Source organism: Panthera onca, chromosome B3 (assembly GCF_046562875.1).
Source record: "Panthera onca isolate mPanOnc1 chromosome B3, mPanOnc1 haplotype 2, whole genome shotgun sequence".
NCBI lineage: Eukaryota > Metazoa > Chordata > Mammalia > Carnivora > Felidae > Panthera > Panthera onca.
The window spans coordinates 81,612,614-81,632,420 of record NC_138344.1 but is presented as its reverse complement, the minus strand read 5'-3'; the positions used below and the strand labels follow the sequence as shown (position 1 = coordinate 81,632,420).

Genomic DNA, 19,807 nt, shown 5'->3' with positions numbered 1-19,807 from the left:
AGATAGAGAAGACAGATTATCTACAAAGGAACCTCTATTATACTGAAAGCTAATTTCTCAGCTTCAATGACAGAAAAAGATAATGGAATGATGTCTTTAAAATCAACTATGGGGGCGCCTGGGTGGTAAGCGTCCGACTTCAGCTCAGGTCATGATCTCACAGTTTGTGAGTTCGAGCCCCACGTCAGGTTCTGTGCTGACAGCTTGGAGCCTGGAGCCTGCTTCAGATTCTGTGTCTCCTTCTCTCTCTGCCCCTCCCCAACTTGTGCTCTGTCTCTCTATGTTTCTCAAAAAATAAATAAATGTAAAAAAAGTTTTTTTAAATCAACTATGAACCTAGAAACATTTATTTAGTGAAACTTTTTTTAAATAATAAATTCAAAATAAAGATGTTTTCTGAAAAATTTAGACTGAGAATTCTCACTAAAAAAATTAATACAGAATGTATTCCAGAAGAAAGAAAACAAACCCAGCAAGATCTAGGATGAAGGAAGGAACCATGAGCAAAGGAAATAGTAATAATGTGGATAAGTAAAACCAAATGTTTACTGTATAAAATAATAATACTGGGAATTAATTTATTGGGCTATAAATTAAATTACTGGAAAACAATAACACATAGGTAGGGTGGCGGATAATCAGAGTTATAAAACAAACATTCAAGCTCCTGTGACAATCTAGAAAAGGATAACTGTATTGGCTAATTTTAGGATTTGTTAAAATGCATGTGAAATTTTTGAGAATAACACTGAAAGAATAGAAATAGACTACAATTTCCAATTAGTAGAGGAGGAGAAATAAAATAAAAAACTCAGTTAAAGCCAAAAAACAGTCAAGAAACAAAGACAAATAGGGAGAGAGGAGGTGGATCAAATGGAACACACAAAATAAGATGGTAAAAAGAAATCCAAAGATCTATATGATTACAAAGGGCCACCCGGGTGGCTCAGTCAGTTAAGCTTCTGACTTTGACTCAGGTCATGATCCCATGGTTTGTTGGTTTGAGTCCCATGTCAGGCCCTGTGCTGATAGCTCAGAGCCTGGAGCCTGCTTTGGATTCTGTGTCTCCCTCTTTCTCTGCTCCTTCCCTGCTTACGCTCTGTCTCTTCTGTCTCTCAAAAATAAACAAACATTGAAAAAAAATTAAGAAATATGGTAGAACTTTCCAACTGAAATGCAAAATCTGCTCTCAGATAAAAAGAAATCCATCTCTATGCCATTTACACAAGAAGTATCTATAGTTTGAGATAAAGAGTATGTGAGCCTTGGTCTCAGGGTTGTAAATGCAAGCCTCATTTTGAGTGTAGAGATTATTTAAAAATAAAATCTAAAAAAATAAATAAAGGATTAAAAAAGAGAGACATCCAGGAAATGCTAACCAAAAGAAAGCAGCAGACGTGTATTCATGATAAATAAAATAGATGTTAAGGCAAAAAGCATAAACAGAGATGAAAGACATTCTAAGATGATAACATTATCCACCAAGAAAGTTTAATAACTATGAAGTTTTATGTACCTAATAAAAGGACTTTAAATTATGTAAAGCTAAAACAGACAGGACTTAAGGAGAAACTGCCAAATTTAACATCATATGGAAGTTTTTTTTTTTTAATGTTTATTTTTGAGAGAGAGAGAAAGAGAGAGCAAGTGCATGAGTGAGGGAGGGGCAGAGAGAGAGAGGGACAGAGGATTTGCAGTGGGCTCTACCCTGAGAGTAGACAGCCTGATGAGGGGCTGGGATTCATGAACCATGAGATCATGACCTAAGCCAAAGTCAGATGCTTAACCAACTGAACCACCCAGGCTCCCCATATGGAAGATTGTAACACACTTATCTTAGTAACAGAGAGCAAAAGATCCCTGAAAAATCAGTAAAAGTATTAAAGAGTCAGGCACCACAATTTAAAAAGCTTAGTATAATGGACACATACAGAATATGAGTTGTACCCAAGAATTAGAGACTGTGCAGTCTTTCTAAACACCTATGGAAAGAAAACTCATACTGTCCACAAAATAGATCTCAACTAATTTCAAATTAGTGTTATTAGAAAGACTATGATCTCTAATAAATTCAATTAAATTGGAAATAATACAAAAACATAACTATACATATTCTGTATACAAAATATTAAAAATACTTCTAATAACACATAGATTAGAAAATATTTCAAAACAATGATTAAAAACACTGTACATCAGAATGGGCAAATTTCCCCACACAGAGAAACTTATAGCTTTAAATGCATATTTAAAAAAGAGGAAAACTAAAAATGAATGATTTAAGCAACCAAGGGGAGAAATTAGAAAAATAACACAACAAACCCAAAGAAAGTAGAAGGATATAAGAGATTAAAAGTAGAAAATGAGGGGCACCTGGGTGGCTCAGTCGATTGAACCTCCAACTCTTGATTTCAGCTCGGGTCATGATTTCACGGTTCATGAGTTCGAGTCCCACATCAGGTGCTATGCTGAGTGTGTAGCCTACTTAAAATTCTCTCTCTCTTTCCTTCTCTACCTCTGCCCTTCTCCCCTGCTCACACACTCTCTCTCTGCAAAATAAAAAAAATAAAAGTAGCAAATGAAACAGAAGGCAAACACATAATAAAAGAACCAATAAAGCAAGAAGTTTTCTTTGAAAATACTAGCACAACTGATAAACTTTGGACAAGAATAATCAAGACAAAAAGAGAAGAGGTATAAACAAGCCATGTTTGGAGTGGAGTGGGGGGCACATTACAGATAAAGCAGGAAATAAAATGACAAAAAAATGTGAATAACTGTGTCGAAAGATTTGAAAGTTTAGATGAAAGGAAAAACCCAGGAAAACATTAAATTATATCAGACTGATACTTTCACAGAATGGTATAAATTGGAAATTCACTAAGAATTCTCAGCCTCACATGAAACAGGGATGATATTTTTGATGATCTTTCAAAGATTGTTTGGATATTTCCTGACTAGAAAAAGGAGGACTGCCTGAATTCTCAAATTACATGCTAAATCTGTGATGGTAGAGTAAAAGAGAAATTAAGTATTATTTAAGGGTGGGAATGGGGTGCAAAAAGGCTTAAATACCAGAACCCTATAGACCACGGAAAGCAATATCAAGTGTGGAATTAAATGAGTTCCTATTAAAAAAATGCCTCTACAACTCATTTTCTGTTCATTATTTTGTGCAGTCTCACAAATTCAAGTTTTAGGCGATAGAGCATTAACTTTGGAGTTGGATGTTTTTCAGTTTGATCAAAACTGGAGTAATATCAGCTTTTCAGACTCCCCCTCCACTTCCTGGTGCAATAAGAACTCATCACACTATATGGACTTCTTCATCACCTGACCGAGAGTTTGCACCATCTTCGCTCAATTAACTAATCAAATGACTGAGAAACAGATGAGACTGTGCAAAAACATGGGCTCTGAATTTACAACAACCAGGGTTCAAATCCACCATGGAGTTTGCATGATCTTAAGAAAATTACATTAATATCTGTGCATCTCATTTTCCTCACCTGCCAAATAAATATGAGATTGTTCATAGATGGATTTAGTACAGGAAGTGTTTTTATGCAAAGTGTTTATTGTGGAGTTGATAGGTGCTCTATAATGTAGTTCTCATCCCTGACCCTTTCTCAGTATTGGTGGGTAAAACCTATTTCTAACTAGGTATAACTTATGTACAATGAAAATGCTTCCCCCTAGGATGTGGCTTAGGGAGTTGTATGCATCACGTGTTTCATAATCCTACTGTTTGGACCAAAATGTTCAATTTTGAGAAATTTTGCATTTTGGGTTTTATCATACTTTCTAGGGGGCTGATTAGCATTTTAAAGTCTGGATTAGTACTATAACAGAGAATGTCCTGCTTTGAAATGGCTGTGGGAGGAGACAAGAGAAGTCATAAGGCTATCCGTGAAGTGGCTGGCTGTCCACACCAATATGCTGCCGTACTAGTGTCTTGTTCGTGTGTGTAAATATATGAAAAGAAACTTTTGTGAACTGGCTTGCTTGAAACTTTTAAAGATATGTTCCCCTGGTGGGAAATCTATTTTCTGTCCAAACAACTGACTTCCACTAAGTTGTTCATATTTGACAAATTAATCTTTGAGTATATATTGCTATCAAGCTATATTTCAAGTCTAGAATTCCTGGGAAAGTATCTCTCAACATTGATGTTTTGGGTTTCTTTGCTTTTTCAATTTTTTCAATTTTTTAAATGCTTGATTTATTTTTGAGAGAGAGACAGAGAGGCAGAGCTTGAGCAGAGAGGGGCAGAGAGAGGAAGACACAGAATCTGAAGCAGACTCCAGGCTCCGAGCTGTCAGCACAGAGCCCGACGCAGAGTTCAAACCCGCAAATCATGAGATCATGAGCTGAGCCAATGTCAGATGCTTAACTGACTGAGCCACCAAGGCACCTCTGGTTTCTTTTAAAGTTGGGGACCTAACCTATTACTGGATTGTGAAATCACCTGCTCTGAAGGACGGCAGTGATGGTTAGCTGGTTATGATCAATATTGAAAACATATATAGAGGGATATTTAGGAAACTTTCTGTGTTAAATGTTTGAGTGTGGATGTGTGGATGTACATACACACAGTGGGTCATGATGTCAAAAGTATTTCTTACCCTGGGTCATGGTCAAAATGAGAATGAAAGCTGCTGTTCCATGTGAACTGGCAGAAAGGTATGAGGCAGGGGTGGAGGGTAAGATTCTTTCCTGGTTCTAAAATCTGAGACCTCGCAGCTCACCTCATACACATACCCACACACACAACAGACAGTTCCTGGTGTTCAAGTTTGCTTTGGAAGCCAGTTTTTGAGGACTCAGAAGGCATCATGTAAGAGAAAGATTTAGCAAACCAGCCTAGAAAATCTTTCACCTGCAATGTACTATACTCAGAGTACTAAATACCCCCAAAATTGAGTGTAGCAATGTTCCATAGGGAAAATGCAATCATTTTCATTTTATGAAGTGAGATACTTACTAACCTGGAGTAAAAGAGACCTAACTTGGTTGCCATAAACCTGATGATGACTTGAGTAAAGTAGTCACATCTCTGGATTCAGCTGCCTCAGGGATAAAACATCAAGGATCTTTAAGGTGTCTTCTTGCTCTGTAATATGAAGTTCCAATATCTTCCTTAGCATCCCACCTTCGTCTGTGCAGCAGAATAGTAGTGGGTCGAGGGAATAGCACAAAATTTACAGTAAGAATAACCTGCCTAGTCTCTGGCTCTATGACATCAAGCATGTCACCAAATCCCTCTTGGCCTCCATTTTTTTATCTATAAAATATATAAATAATAGCTTTCACCTATAAAAGATGAAATGTAAAAGCACGTAATAAAATATTCAATGATTTCTTCGTTACTTCTCGAATGCCTCCTCTTTTCCACCTGCTAGCTTGTGGAGGTTGACTTTTGCTCTCCAATATGCCACCTGTACTTAAGCAGTGAATCTGTAGTGAGAGAAGGGGCTTGGTGGATGGGGAAGAGCAAAAAGGAAGGAGGAGGGTGAGGGCGGGGTCCTGTCCCAGCAGAACTGAGAGGAGCTGGGGAATCCTGGTTGTCATGGAATCCCTTCAGGGCCTGGCCCTGCTGCCTCCCCAGGCTCTTTCCTCCTTCAGGACTACCCACCACCCCAACCCCACCCCCTGCCTCTGAAGGGCCTCAACAACCCTGAGTAGGAGAAGGAGGACTTGGTGGAAACAGGAAAGTGAAGGAAGGCTCTAAGCTGCAGTGTTGGGGGGGGTGTCTATGGCAGCCTCTGTTTTTAAAGGACGGAGTATTTATTGTCTCCATCCTACAGTCTCAGACAAAACAAAACAAAACAAAACAGCCTCTCCACCAACACCAGTGAGCAAATGAGATTTTTATTGGTCTCATTGAGGGAGATATGTAAGGAGGCTTACCTCACAGTGTACATATTACTTGGATGACAAAAGTCGCCGGCAGACTTCTAGGTTCTTGTCTGAAAGCTCCACGGAGGCCACCAACCACTTAGTCTCCTTCTCCCTCACCCCCCCCGCCCCCCCCCCCACCACCCGCATTGTCCATTGAGGCTGCTTTTACCTCTCCAGGGCCTCTGTTCACCACTCTCCTTTCCTGAGACAAAGCATTTTAGTTCCTCCCATTTTGTCTTCTCAAACCTATCACTTGACAGCATCCTCAGTGAAAAAGTAAATAAACTGCTCCTGTCGTCCTGAATCATTCTCCTCAGAAATTATAAATAATAAACCAGTTTTTTTCCTTATCACACTTGTATACATGTCTGCAAAAATCATTTGTGGGTGGCATTGTTGTTGATATTGCACATCAAAGATATATGCTGGATGAGAAAAGGGGTATGGTATGAGAAGAAGCTCCAAGTACCTGAAAAGCTGATAACAGGTCCCAGATGGATGCAGTATGGCTGGTGGGCTATTAGTATGGAAATGACGGAGGGCACATCCTTTGTAATGGTCTCAACCTAGATGATCCCCATGCCCAGACTACCACCTAAAGTTATAGTGAAGTTCCATTACCCAATTCATCTTCTTACAACATTTATTTCATCAAGTCTTCATCTGCTAAAAATGAATGGTGAATCTCAATTCCCTTTAAAGGGATGAAGAATCAGGCTTGAGGCTTAATTTCACCTGTTGTCTATTTTATAATAAGGTCTTGAAGGACAGGGGCTATGTGGTACTCATTTAAGAACATATCCCATAGGTTTCTCATGGTGCCCTCCAAATAAAAGGCAGCCAAACACTCTGTGTTGAAATGGATAGACTTTGATATCATAAAAATACATAAAAATGCTTTTATAAATAGACTTCTATAAAAACCTAATTTTAATCAAATATTTTCTTTGCCATTTTCTACCAAGCTGTAATTCAGCTTCTAATCTAACTCATTATATGATTAAAGAATGCTGTCATTTAACACTTGTGGGACTAGAGATTAATACAGAGAATGTTGTTTAAAGGGCTTTCTCTTGAAACATGGCCCAGATTAAAAATGAAGCACATTTATATAGCTATCAATGGCATTGACCATGAGCCTCTTCCTATATTCACTCTCACTAGTTAGTACTCTTCCCTCTTTGCTCTTCCACAAAAATCCTGAGTTTTCTTTTTACCAATATAAAATATATTTCTGACTCAAGAGACTATTGCTTAATATGGAGAATAACCAATTTGGCCATATTATAAAAAACTTTTGGAAAGCGATACTTTAAAATTTTCCTTGTATTTGACTAAAGTTACCATTCTGGACCGGGAAAATACAAATTAAACAGTCAGGTATCAAGACTGGAAATGTTCTGTTAGCCAGGAGCTGGGAAGACGAAGATGAGAACAAAGAAGATGAAAGAAAAATTTGCCCACCTTCTAGGCTGGTTGGTGTTTCCTGTTCGAAGATGGTTGTAAAGAGATTACAGACATACCTCCTGGATTTGTTACAAGACAGAGACATCATTCTGATTTGGTCATGGCCTCACTGTCATAGATGACAGACTTGGATTTTTTATATGAACTGTGTTCCTTACAAACTTGAGTCCTGGGCTCCAGACAGGGTCTGGACCTCAGACACTGTGTCACCCTCACTCTCGTGGACTAGGTACACTTAGTGCTGAGGACACTGAAAAAAAAAATACTCAGTGTTAGCACTTACCCAAATAAAGCCCTCTAAAGCCTATAGCCCGGGTCATTTAGTTTGCTCCTACAGGTGCAGCTTTGCCCCAGGCTCAAAGATGAATTAAAGAACCCCATCACTAACTTACAGCAACTGTGAGTTAATCAAGTTTTATAGATTTTACTACCCCCAATTCTCCACACCTTGTAGAAATGAGGCCCATACTTGGTTCTCTGTGATTATGCTGTGAATTCGAGTGGTATCTCAACACAGGTGTGTACCGTGTTTTGAAAGTTAGAGTTAGGCCACTTCACTTTTATCAAAGACCCACCTTACCCCCTATTTTTCTAACTGAAAGAAATGCAAAGAGGACTTTTGCTTTTATGAAAAAGTCTGAAAGTAAAAATATTGCATTCTGCATTTGTTTTGCAGTGATCCATTGTACAGGCACCACGCACCCCAGCAGCAAGAGTGGTCCTGCCAAGCTCCTTCCCCTGAAACTACACTCAGCCTGTCAGCATCGGACCACCATAGCTTTGAAGGGTGTCTGTGAGCATGTGTGCTTTGTCTCAATGTATTTTGTGCATCCCTTAGCAAGATGTTTCTTAAGGGATCAGAAAAGCCTAAGAGAGGTGATTTTTGGGGGGTCTGAGAACGCTCCAATAATTTTTCTAATAAATTCATGGTAACTGCTCACTTTACACCATCTATTTTCAGACAGCAGGGGAATCGCTGCATTGTGTCCTTTCCTTCACGTTCTGCTCTCTCCTCCCTGTCTTACCTTCACTAATGCTCTGGGGTACTAGAATCCTGCCCTCAAATCCCAGACCCATGACTGCATCCTTGTTTTAGAAGCCTACGGCCTGCTTGATCAGACCACCATCAACAACCATCCCTGCAATCCCCAAAAGTAATCCCCAAGTAATGTGCTTACTGCTGGCTCCGCACTAAAACACCTGCCCTAACCACCAAATCGGCCCAATACCTTAAGCTTAGCCTTTTCTGCTCTAGATTACCTACTTGTTTACTAGGTAACCAGCCATTTTGGTATGCCTGGGACTGAAATGTTTCCTGAGACATGAGACTCTTCATGCCAAAACCAGGGAAGGCGCTGGGAAACCAGGACAAGTTGATCACCCTATTTTCTACCAAGTACTGATTAGAATTCGTGCCTTGACTCAAGTACTTCTTGTGCTTCGTTTCTATGTACTAGGTTATAGAAATAAATTAAAGATCTATCACTACCTGATAGATCTACATCTTTCAAGTCAGATTCCCTGGAAAGCAGACACAGACACAGATTCATACGTAGGAAATTTAAAAGGGAACGCTCTGATCACACCTGTGGGTAGTGTTGTACTGGTAAATACTAACTTGTTTCCCTGGGGTGGCATTGGTGGGAAGCCCTGATTTGTAGAGTTTGCTGATGTCTATGGTATAAATATTCCCACCATGACTGATTTTAAGCTGACAATCTGACATCAATAAGCTTGCAAGATCTCTGCAAATATATTTATTGGCTCCCATAATCCAGTACAAACTCACTCCAAGACACCACTGCCAATGGTGGACGAGAAGAAAGCAGAATTGAAGAAAGGGAAGTGGTGGGCTAAGATATACTCACAACAAAGACCTCACTGAGCTGCACTGTGAGCTCTGAAACTGACATGGCCCTTCAGAGTTATCCCAAATTGAGGTAAAAAGGCTGGGTATTTATACCCGCATATTTACCAATAATTGGATGCTGACTACTCCCAGGAAAGGGATTGCAACATTAGGCAAAGTAGTCCTCTTTAGCCAAGGACAATTCCTGGAGAGGACTGATGGCTGAAGCCTGTCATCCTGCATTACTCTCAGAAGTTGAGTCTTTCGCTGCTATAAGGAGGGGTGGGCAGTGTGGCAGAGCATCCACTGTAGTCTACACTTTTCACAGCTCAGAACCACTCCTTATAAATTCTAGAACCATTTTTCCTTTTCAGTAGATCTCTTTCTCTGGGAAAAACTTACAAGAAGAACATTAGTGGGACAAACTATAAGTCCACTGCTGTAGTTGTTACCGAGGCCACAAGTGATACTCATAGATTCCCTCTTTTACACTCCATTCAGGATTTCCCTTGCCCTGAGCTAGCACGTCTGCTCATTTCGGTACTTACAAGTGGCATGACTCAGATCCTTAACTTTGAGCCTCTGGTCACCATGCGCTTCTCATGTCATGGTTGCTGTGCTTGCTTGTTTATTGTCAAATTTAAGCAAGAGTACCAAATCACACCCAAATGGATCACATGAGTGTCCTACCTATTCCTTCCTGGTCCCAGTGTGTAACAGAAGCTCCTCTTCCCTCTGAGGATTAAGGTTAATTACTCTTATCAAAGTAGTGAGATTATTCTTCTGGTCTGCTGGATCCCTTGACATGGAAACATAAAGTAATTGGGTGGTAGCCATAGCTTAAATTTCAATAGTGCTTTTATTGTGTAAGCATCCCCACTTTGAGAAACATAACCTCTAAATCCACAGAACCCAGGACTGTGGGAACACGAAGAATAAATTCCCCAAAGGCCTATTAAGAACAATCCTATGGTTCCTAGACTCATGTATTCTACCTATTGTTGATGGTTCACATACTCTTTAGCATTCATGTAGTGAATCCATATCAGAAAATGTATCTTTTCCAATTAAAATAAGTGACTTCCCCTCCCAGAGTAAAAGGGGCTGCAAAATAGTCAACATGTCACCAAGTCATTGATTGGTCTCCTTGAAAGATGGTACTGGGGACTCACTTTTGATCTGTGTTGCTGGAAATTTGGACAGGTTGGACATTTGGAAGTGGCATAGTTAGTTCAGGCTCAGGATGTGGAAGCTGGCATTGTTAGGTCAGTGCATAGCCTCCAGCCCTGCCATCTTGGTAATTCTGTGCACTCATTGTGCCAGCATTGGGTAGTTGATGATAGAACTTGGCTGATGTTAACCAGTCAAGTCATTCTGGCTAATTGGTTGTTTAGTGTCTTTTCCATGGCATATGCACACTGGTGAGAATTAACATCCAATACAAAGATCTTCACATATTGTGCCCACTCCAATAAGTCCATCCAAATGTCTCTCCCCCAGACATCCTTTTTCCTAAAATTCCAATATTTATCCTCTTTTCTTTCCCTTCTGATCACTTGCCACTGCCCATGTGTCTGTATATATGCTAACCTGAGTCCATTCTCTCTATGAAGGTGGATGATCAGGTATGCCACTTGAATCTCTCTGCTCACCAGGAGGATTTCTTCTCATTGCTGTCTGTTAAGGCCATGCCTAAGTGAAGCTGAGGTGAAGCTATAGTCAATTTTTGGTTTGTACCCACATTCTAAGACTATCCAGTTATGAAAAAAACCTAGATTTTTTTTTTCTCTTCCATCATCTGATCATAGCCTGTGTTAGTTTGGGTTCTCAAGGAAGCAGACAGCAAGACAGAGTTGAAAATGCAAGATGTTTTTGAAGGTAAACCCTGTAAAAGATAATGAGAAGAGGGAGCAAGAATAAGCAGAGAAAGCCTGTCAGGCCAGTAGCTTCTGGATTGTGTGAAACAAGATAGAACCAGTGTATTCCATGGTCATGGGCCCACTCCTGCACCTCTTTTGCTGTGAAGTAAATCTCTGCATTGGATGCTACATTATGTGGGATTTCATGACTCTCAACCAAGTACTCTGAGTCCCCAGATAGTGAGACGGCTGAGGTTCTGGGGATAGGGAAAGGCAAATCCATACCTGAATTGCTGTCTGTTCTTGTGAGAATGAACTGTTGGGCCCTTCCAGAGGACCATATATATAATCAATATGCTACCAATTGATTACCAATGTAATCAATATGCTACCAAGTTACTGATTTGTCTCCTCAAGAAACAGTGCCGGGGCGCCTAGGTGGCTCAGTCGGTTGAGCTTCCGACTTCAGCTTAGGTCATGATCTCATGGCTCGTGAGTTCGAGCCCTGTGTCGGGCTCTGTGCTGACAGCTCAGAGCCTGGAGCCTGCTTCACATTCAGGGTCTCCCTCTCTCTCTCTCTGCCCTCTCCCACTCATGCTCTCTCTGTCTCTCAAAAATAAATGAGCATTTTAAAAAAATTTAAAAAAAAAAAGAAATAGTGCCATATTGGAGGCTCAGCCTTGCTGTCTCTTGCCAGCAAATTGGATATTCAGACTAGCTTTGTCAGCTGAATCAGTAGCCAGGTGAGCTTTAAGTGGGAGTTATGTTATTGTGCCCACATCTCTCTACAGTGACCACTTTGCTTATGAACTCACTCTGCCACTGGGGTAACTGATGACAAAGGGTGGCTAATGTCAACTGGCCAAGTCATTTCATATATTTAGTTATTCGGTGCCTCTTCCATGGTTAATGCTTTCTGATGGGCATTATTATGTAATACAAAAAATGTTCATACTTCATATCCACTCCCATATTCCCAGCTCTATGCTTCAACACCAGACCTCCTTATCTCTGATTTTCTAGTCCTTCCTCTTTCAGGCCCCTTGGCAAGATTGCCAGGCTATTCACCACTGTCTGCGCGTCCACAGATTTTCTCACCTCAGGTTACTTCTACAAAAAGTGAATGATCAGGAGTACCACTCATAGATCCACCCATTTGGAACCAATGTCTTTCAAGATCACTCCAGATGTAGCCACATATATTTTCAATTTGTACCCACTTAGTGAAAGGAAATATCCCATTTATAAACTGTGCATGTGTTCTTTTCTTCCCTTCAGCTGGTCATAGGAGGCCTCTTATAAGGTGGTGGGTGATGCAAGAATCTGAACTACTTGCTTACTTAGCTTACTTGTGCAATCTAGAGTCCTGCTCAGGTATGATCCCACATATACTATTTCTGTCTTACAATGGATTGCTTCTGGGCCTGCCCATCTTTATGAATTGAGGGTTAATAGAACTCATTCATTATGGGCAGCTCCAGATGTATGATCACTTGGTGTCCATGTTCAATTGTTCCTTTAATGGCATGGCCTTACTCCAGAACTCCAGAGACCTGAATTCTAATTGTCCCTTTAAGACTTTCCATAAATTCTATATTATTATATCTTTCCCACTATTTATACCTCCAACACCATAGAGCCTTCCGGATAGCATGGCTCAAGCAGCAGAATTACATATACCAAACCCTGTATCTTCTATGGGATTCTTTGCTATTCTGGACAACCCTGAAATCTGGCAGCCTTCCCTCTCAGTTGTTATGTGGGTTCAAGCGGAATTCCTAGGTATATAATAATGATTCTAAACCAGAAATGATTTTGCTCCCCAGGGGACATTTGGCAGTCTGGAGCCTTTTTTTTTTTTTAAATTTTTATGACTAGAGTAAGAGGAGTACTATTGGCATCAATTTAGGTAGAGGCCAGGAATACTGTTAAACATTCTACAATGCACAAGACGACACCCAAGAATTATCAGTTCCAACATTCCAATATAGTGCCAAAGTTGAGAAAATCTGGTGTAGAATATGTCGCCTTCAGAGCATGATGCCTACCAGGTGATGGGCTTCCTTATCTGTAGGATGGATACAAGATGTTGCAAATTTCTCTTATTTTGGAGGGAATATCCAGCCTGACAACTGGACCCCTAAAAACCCTACTGAAGTGAGAGTACCCTGATCCTTGTATGATTTATCTCTTTCCTCTGGAGTATATTGTCTTATTAGGGACCCCAGAATACTAGCTATCTTCCAGTCACCCTGTCTGATCTTTTTTTTTTTTTTTTCAACGTTTTTTATTTATTTTTGGGACAGAGAGAGACAGAGCATGAACGGGGGAGGGGCAGAGAGAGAGGGAGACACAGAATCGGAAACAGGCTCCAGGCTCCGAGCCATCAGCCCAGAGCCTGACGCGGGGCTCGAACTCACAGACCGCGAGATCGTGACCTGGCTGAAGTCTGATGCTTAACCGACTGCGCCACCCAGGCGCCCCCACCCTGTCTGATCAATATGACATCAATGTAATGAATCAAAGTGATATTCCAGACAATCAATTCTCTTCAAAATGTATAACAGATATTAAGAGAACTGGCATAGTTCTGAAGTAAAACTGTAAATGAATATTGTCAGATGTACCTGAATGAAAAATGTTTCTGATTCTCTTCCCTAATTGGAGACATTCTTATTCTTGCCAAATCAATGGCCATGTAACATGTACCTGGGGACTTACTAATCTGCTCTATAAATGGTATCATGTCTAACATAACAGCTGTTATTAGGGCTACTACTTGGTTGAACTTACAGTAAGTCTACATTCTCCAGGATCCACCTGCTTTCTTCAGGGACCAGACTAGTAAATTAGAGATTTGATAGAGACTATCACGCTTTGCTTTTTTAAGGGTGGCACTAATCTCTGCTACTCCCATTTCTGGGATGAGATAATGTATTTTCTTTACTATCTTGTGTAAAGGTTGAAGATACCATCACATCTTGTCTTTTCCACTATAGTAAATCTTATTCCACAGGCCAAGAACCACATGATGGTTAGTCCAACCACCAAGTATGTCTATCCCATCGCGTTAGGACTGGTCAGATAACCACTGTAGGGGTCTGATGAAATAATGGACCCATTATAAGCTGGACTTTCGACAGGGTTCTTCTTGTTACTTGGCCCCTATGTACCCCCTATCCTAACAAAGAGTATAACGATGCTTTGGGATCATTAGATAACAAACATCAACTCAGACCTTGTGTCTAATATTCCTCAAAATGTAAGATCCTCCTTTCCCCCAATGTACAATCATCTACTTAAATAGCCTAGGTCATTTTGGGAAATTATGGGGAAAACCTTATATACTTGCTGGGGTATTGTAGGGCCTTTCCTCCTGGAGATTTGTTCACCTTTTTAGTCAGTTGGTTTGGTTTTGTCACTGGCTCAGGTCAGGGAATCGAACAGGGATTTTAATTTTTATTGTAAGGTTGCCCTTGGCCTCTTCCTTCTCCATATTTGCTCTTTTTTTAAAAAAAAATTTTTTTTTAACGTTTATTTATTTTTGAGACAGGGAGAGACAGAGCATGAATGGGGGAGGGTCAGAGACAGAGGGAGACACAGAATCTGAAACAGGCTCCAGGCTCTGAGCTGTCAGCACAGAGCCTGACGCGGGGCTCGAACTCACGGACCGCGAGATCATGGCCTGAGCTGAAGTCAGACGCTTAACCGACTGAGCCACCCAGGTGCCCCCATATTTGCTCTTTAAGAATATTTTAGATGTTGAGTAGCACCATCATTGAATGTTCACCCCTTTTTCCCAGAGGGTTAAACTTTCACGGCTCTCTCTCCAACTTTGCAGATCATTATGGTAAGTATGGCTCTGTGGCTTCTAGAAGTTTAGTGTACCACCTGCTTTGAGATAGTATTATCCCTATTGCTGTTAATGAGCTCAGTTCTGTGAGCACCTTTCCTACCACCAACCCCAACCTACACATGACAGAAGCCACCAATAAACTCCCTTTGATACTGGTGTCCCTCTCATAAAAACATTCCTGATGGTCTTGTGAAATGCAGGGTCAGGGAGTCTTTCTTGGTGAATACAGAAATGTCCAGTTCCTAATGTCTGTCCACACCCACCCACTAGTTGATCATCGGCTACAGGTGCCCAGGAACAGTGTGTCTTGAGTTTAAATGTTGTAGTGAATTCTGAAAGTGCAGCAACTGAAAACTAACAGCTGATAGGGCAACAGTAGTTGATGAGATAGGGATCAGGAATACTTGCTCATGCAACTTAATGGAGTCCTCTGGCACTAATGCCCAATCACAGACGTACCACTTCCATCTTATGATAGATTGCTGTTGGGTCCATCTGACTTATGACCTGATAGATCTGATGGAACCTACCTTATTGTAGTTCTGGCCACATGGCCACTTGATAGCCATGGTCATGGTGTCTTTTCCAGGGTGTAGAGGCATACCAAGAACTTCTTGAAAGGTATATAATTCTCTGTAGGAATGGTGTGGATTGCTCCAAAACCCTAAGAGTCTATGTTGTAATTCTCCCATTGGGGAATTCCATAAACTCCTTGTTGTCTTTTCCCATCATAGATTCCTCCAATACCATTGAATGTGCTGTCATAAGGGCCTTTCTAAAAATATAGCCAACTACTTATTTGTATTATCAAAGATAGGAGTTATGGTTTTTCTCTGTACATTTTTTTCTACTTCATTAATTTTTACTTTTTTCTCCCTGATGACAATTTAGGCTTCCTAATGGATGATTCAAAGCTATGAAATTCTGTTTATAATATTTGTATGCAAAGCCATAAATCTCCAAGCATGGTTACCTCCCACAATTCAGCATCCCTCAAGATTTATTTTATCTTTTAGTTCAAAATATTTCCATTCTTTACTTTTTTTTTCACCCATGAACTTTTTTACAAGTATACACTTTATTTCCAAACATTTGGAGATTTTCTTATCTTGCTATTAACTTTTATCTTAACTTTTACTATAACCGGAGAACAAATTCTCTGTGATTTTAATCCTTTGGAATTTGAGATTTCCTTTGTGGTTCAGCTTATATTCAATTTTGTAATAGTTTCATTTAATTATCTACAGTTATCAGGTGTGGCTTCTAAAATAGGTTCCTTATGTCATGTTTGCTTATGTTGAAATCTTCAATACTTTTACTGATATTTTTTATTTGCTTGTTCCATGTGTTAATCTCCTACTTGGATAGTGGACTTTTCTATCTCTCCTTGTATTTCCAACATTTGTTTTGGTTTTATTTATTTTAAACTGATAAGAACAGATACTACACTTGATCTTAGCCAAAAGGCCGAGAAGCGATTTTTTTTTTTAATGCTATGCTACTCGGTGCTTACAAATTTAGAATTGTTCTCTTCTTGCTGAATTAAACCTTTATCATTATTAAATGTTCTCTATCTCCAGTAATGCTTTTTCCCTTACATTTTACTGTCTTATAATAGTATGGCAACATCAGCTCTTAGTATTTGCATTATGTATCTTTTTTATAAAGTGCTTTATACTTATCTATTGATATAGCAGCAATATATTTTTCTTATTCTATAAATGAACATTACAGTGACTAATTTTTGAAAGTTAAACCAAATATGTATGTTCCTTTAAACATTTTGTGAAACGTACTTAAGATATTTAATTTATATTCATGACACAGCCCTATAATTATGTCCTTGTTGAATTTATCAAGATTATGTTAGCCTTCTAAAATCAAGTGTTTTCTCTTTTTCAATCCTACTGAAGACTTTATCAAAAATATGTGCTATTTCTTATTTAGTAAAATTCACCAGCAAAGTCGTATATGGGCCTATGAATGCATGTAAGCTTTGAAGTTATAGATTCGTTTTAATACATATCAAGCTAATGTTAGTATTTTCTACTCTTTTCATATAAGTTTTAATATGTTGTACTTTGGAGGAATTTTTCTATTTCACTCAAAGTTTCAAATATATTGGCATTCAGCTGTTTATAATACCATCTTTATCCTTTTAATCTTTCTGTATCCTTATGACTTTTGATGGCCCTTGTAAATGTGATTTTGTCAGTTTTTGAATCCAGTCGGACTTCCTGTATCATTTACTTAGAACATTAATTTTTTTTTAATTCAATGTACTTGTTAATATGTTTGGATCTAAATGTACTGTAATACATTTTTGTCCTATGTGTCTCTGTTCTTTTTTTCTTTTTAAACATTTATTATTCCATTTTTTCCTTTCTTTCTTTAATGTTACACTCTTTTTACTTATCATTAACATTAGATTTACCCACATATTTACCATTGCTATTGCCTTTCATCCTTTCCTACATATCAACATTTCATCTGGAGATAGTTTTATTGTCTGAAAAAGTATTCAGTACTTCATTTTACAATCATTTTCTACTTTGTCTGAAAATATCTTTGATTTTACCTTTATTTTATAAGACTACTTTTTTTTCTATTGAATGCTAGGGAAATATTTCACTGCTGCTTGGCTTCTAATATTTTGACTGAGAAAGCAGCTTTAAGTGGTACTCTTTTGTAGGGAATCCTTTTTCTATTGTTGCTTTTAATTTTTTGTTTATTTTTCAGTTTTATTATGGTATGCTTCAGTATGTGTTTTTTTTTTTTTTTTTTTCCTTGCTTGTCATTGATTCACAGCTCTTGAAAGAGTTGTTTGTAGTCTTGATAGCTGTGGAAAGATCTCAGCCATTATCTAGTCATATATTGCTTCTTTCTCTCTCTGCTCTTCCTGGGAAATTCAATTAAATTTATGACAAGACTTTCTCTTCACTACATTTTAATTTTTTCAGTTTTTGTTCTTTTATTGTATTTTCTATTAACCACTTTCAATTCATGAATTCTATTTTCAGCTGTGTCTAATCTGCTATAAGTCAATCCTTTGAGTCCTTAAATTCAGCTAATATATTTTTGGGTTCTTTAACTTCCATTTGGTACCTTTATGTATTTGTGTAGTCATCTGCTGAAATCCTCTATCTTGACTTTTATTTCCTTGGGCTTAGCATATACAGTCTGTGTTGTTTGTTAGTTTTAATTCAGGTTGTCTGCACACATGCCTTGTTATTTTGGGTAGGACATCAAATTTGCAAAACTGTAGAAATACTTTGAGGTCTTCAAATCCAATACCTGTCCACCTACACCTATGGCAGGTCATCAGAAGTATTGTTCAGCCTCTCCGTTACCCCTTAAAGAATTGTGGTCCCAAAGGAGAGTTTATCTATCTGGGCCTTTTTTCTCCCCCTCATGCTGGCTGTAATCCTTCACTATCCTGTTAGCTTTTTTTTTTTTCTTTAAAGGTTTTTTTTTTTTTTTTTTTTTTGGTAATCTCTACACCCAACATGGGGCTTGAACACAAAACTATGAGATCAAGAGTCACACGCTCTACCAACTGAGCCATCCAGGCATCCCAATCTTGTTAGTTTTTTGATAGCCTTCAAACTGATGTTTGGAAGCAATTTTATCCATCTTTTTTCTAGGTTTCCTAAGCTGGAGGATTGGTCCAAATGATGTTACCTGGAAATACTAAAAATGGAAATCCTTTCTTGTTGCTTTAAGCCATCTACATTCTAACTAAATAGGATTCTGACTTCCTGTAAACATAGCATAAGAAAGGTGAAGATATGTGGGAACTGTGGTAAAAAAAAAAAAAATAACGAAAAAAAAACTCGTATACTAAATTTGACTCCTTTCAAATTTCATCTTATGTTCATATAAAATTCTTGACTTATCTTTCTTTTGTGGAGAGATGGCCCTTGGAGCTATCTACTGTGCCAATTTCACTGAAGTAATTTATAACTCATTTTTGAATGTGAAACTAACTCTGCATCTTTGTTCATAGCATATTATCCTTTTTGTATATTATTATAGTTTCAGTTTCCTAAATTGCTGGTAAGACTTTTTTTTTTAATCTATATTCAGGAGATATATTAGTCTATAGTTTTCTTCTAACATAGTTTTGGTATCAGGGTAATGCTGGCATTATAGAATTAGATGACACAATGCTCCTCTTCAATTTTCTCAAAGAGACTGTAAAGTTAACATCTGGTGAGTTAATGAAATCATGTTTACAGCGGCCTAGGAAATGTTTCCAGATGAAAATTGTTGAAGGCTAATAGCTTTTTGGTGAGAATAATTGCTTAGTTTAGAGCACTAGGTGACATCAATTTAAATACAATGCAAATTATTTCAAGTGGTTTTCCTTGAGTTTTGGGTTTGAAGATATTACCAAGACTGCTCAGTTGCTGTCTACTCAGTCAATGCTGAGTTTGAACTGACTGAATAACCTCAATGGATGTATTGTGGAACAACTAAAGAGAGTTGAGAAAATATTCAGTACAACCTTAAATGGAATCTAATCTTACAATTGATGGTGGCAAAATATAGGTGTAGAATAGAAAGAAGCTTTGTACAACAAATTTATCAAGATTTTCAATATTAAGGCTTCAAATATGTGGTTACTCATTGTATTATTTATCAGCAAGTCCTTTATGGAAAGTATTTGAACTATCATGTGTTAGTAGTATCAATGGTAGACTTCATCAATTTTTATAGACTTATCAATTGTAAATTCCATGACTTTATCAGAAGCCAAATGTCCTGATTTGCCCTTCCACACAGCAATTCAATTTCTTAGCAATGATAAAGTTTGCACATTTTTGAGCTCAGGGCCAGGACTGAAACTTTTCTGAATGAGAGGACCCACACCAA

At 38.6% G+C, this 19,807-nt stretch overlaps 1 pseudogene; it reads right to left on the bottom strand.

The window, feature by feature from the left end:
- Positions 1-16,294: 16,294 nt before the first annotated feature.
- Positions 16,295-16,411, bottom strand: LOC132670647 (U2 spliceosomal RNA; annotated as a pseudogene).
- Between the last annotated feature and the right edge of the window lie 3,396 nt (positions 16,412-19,807).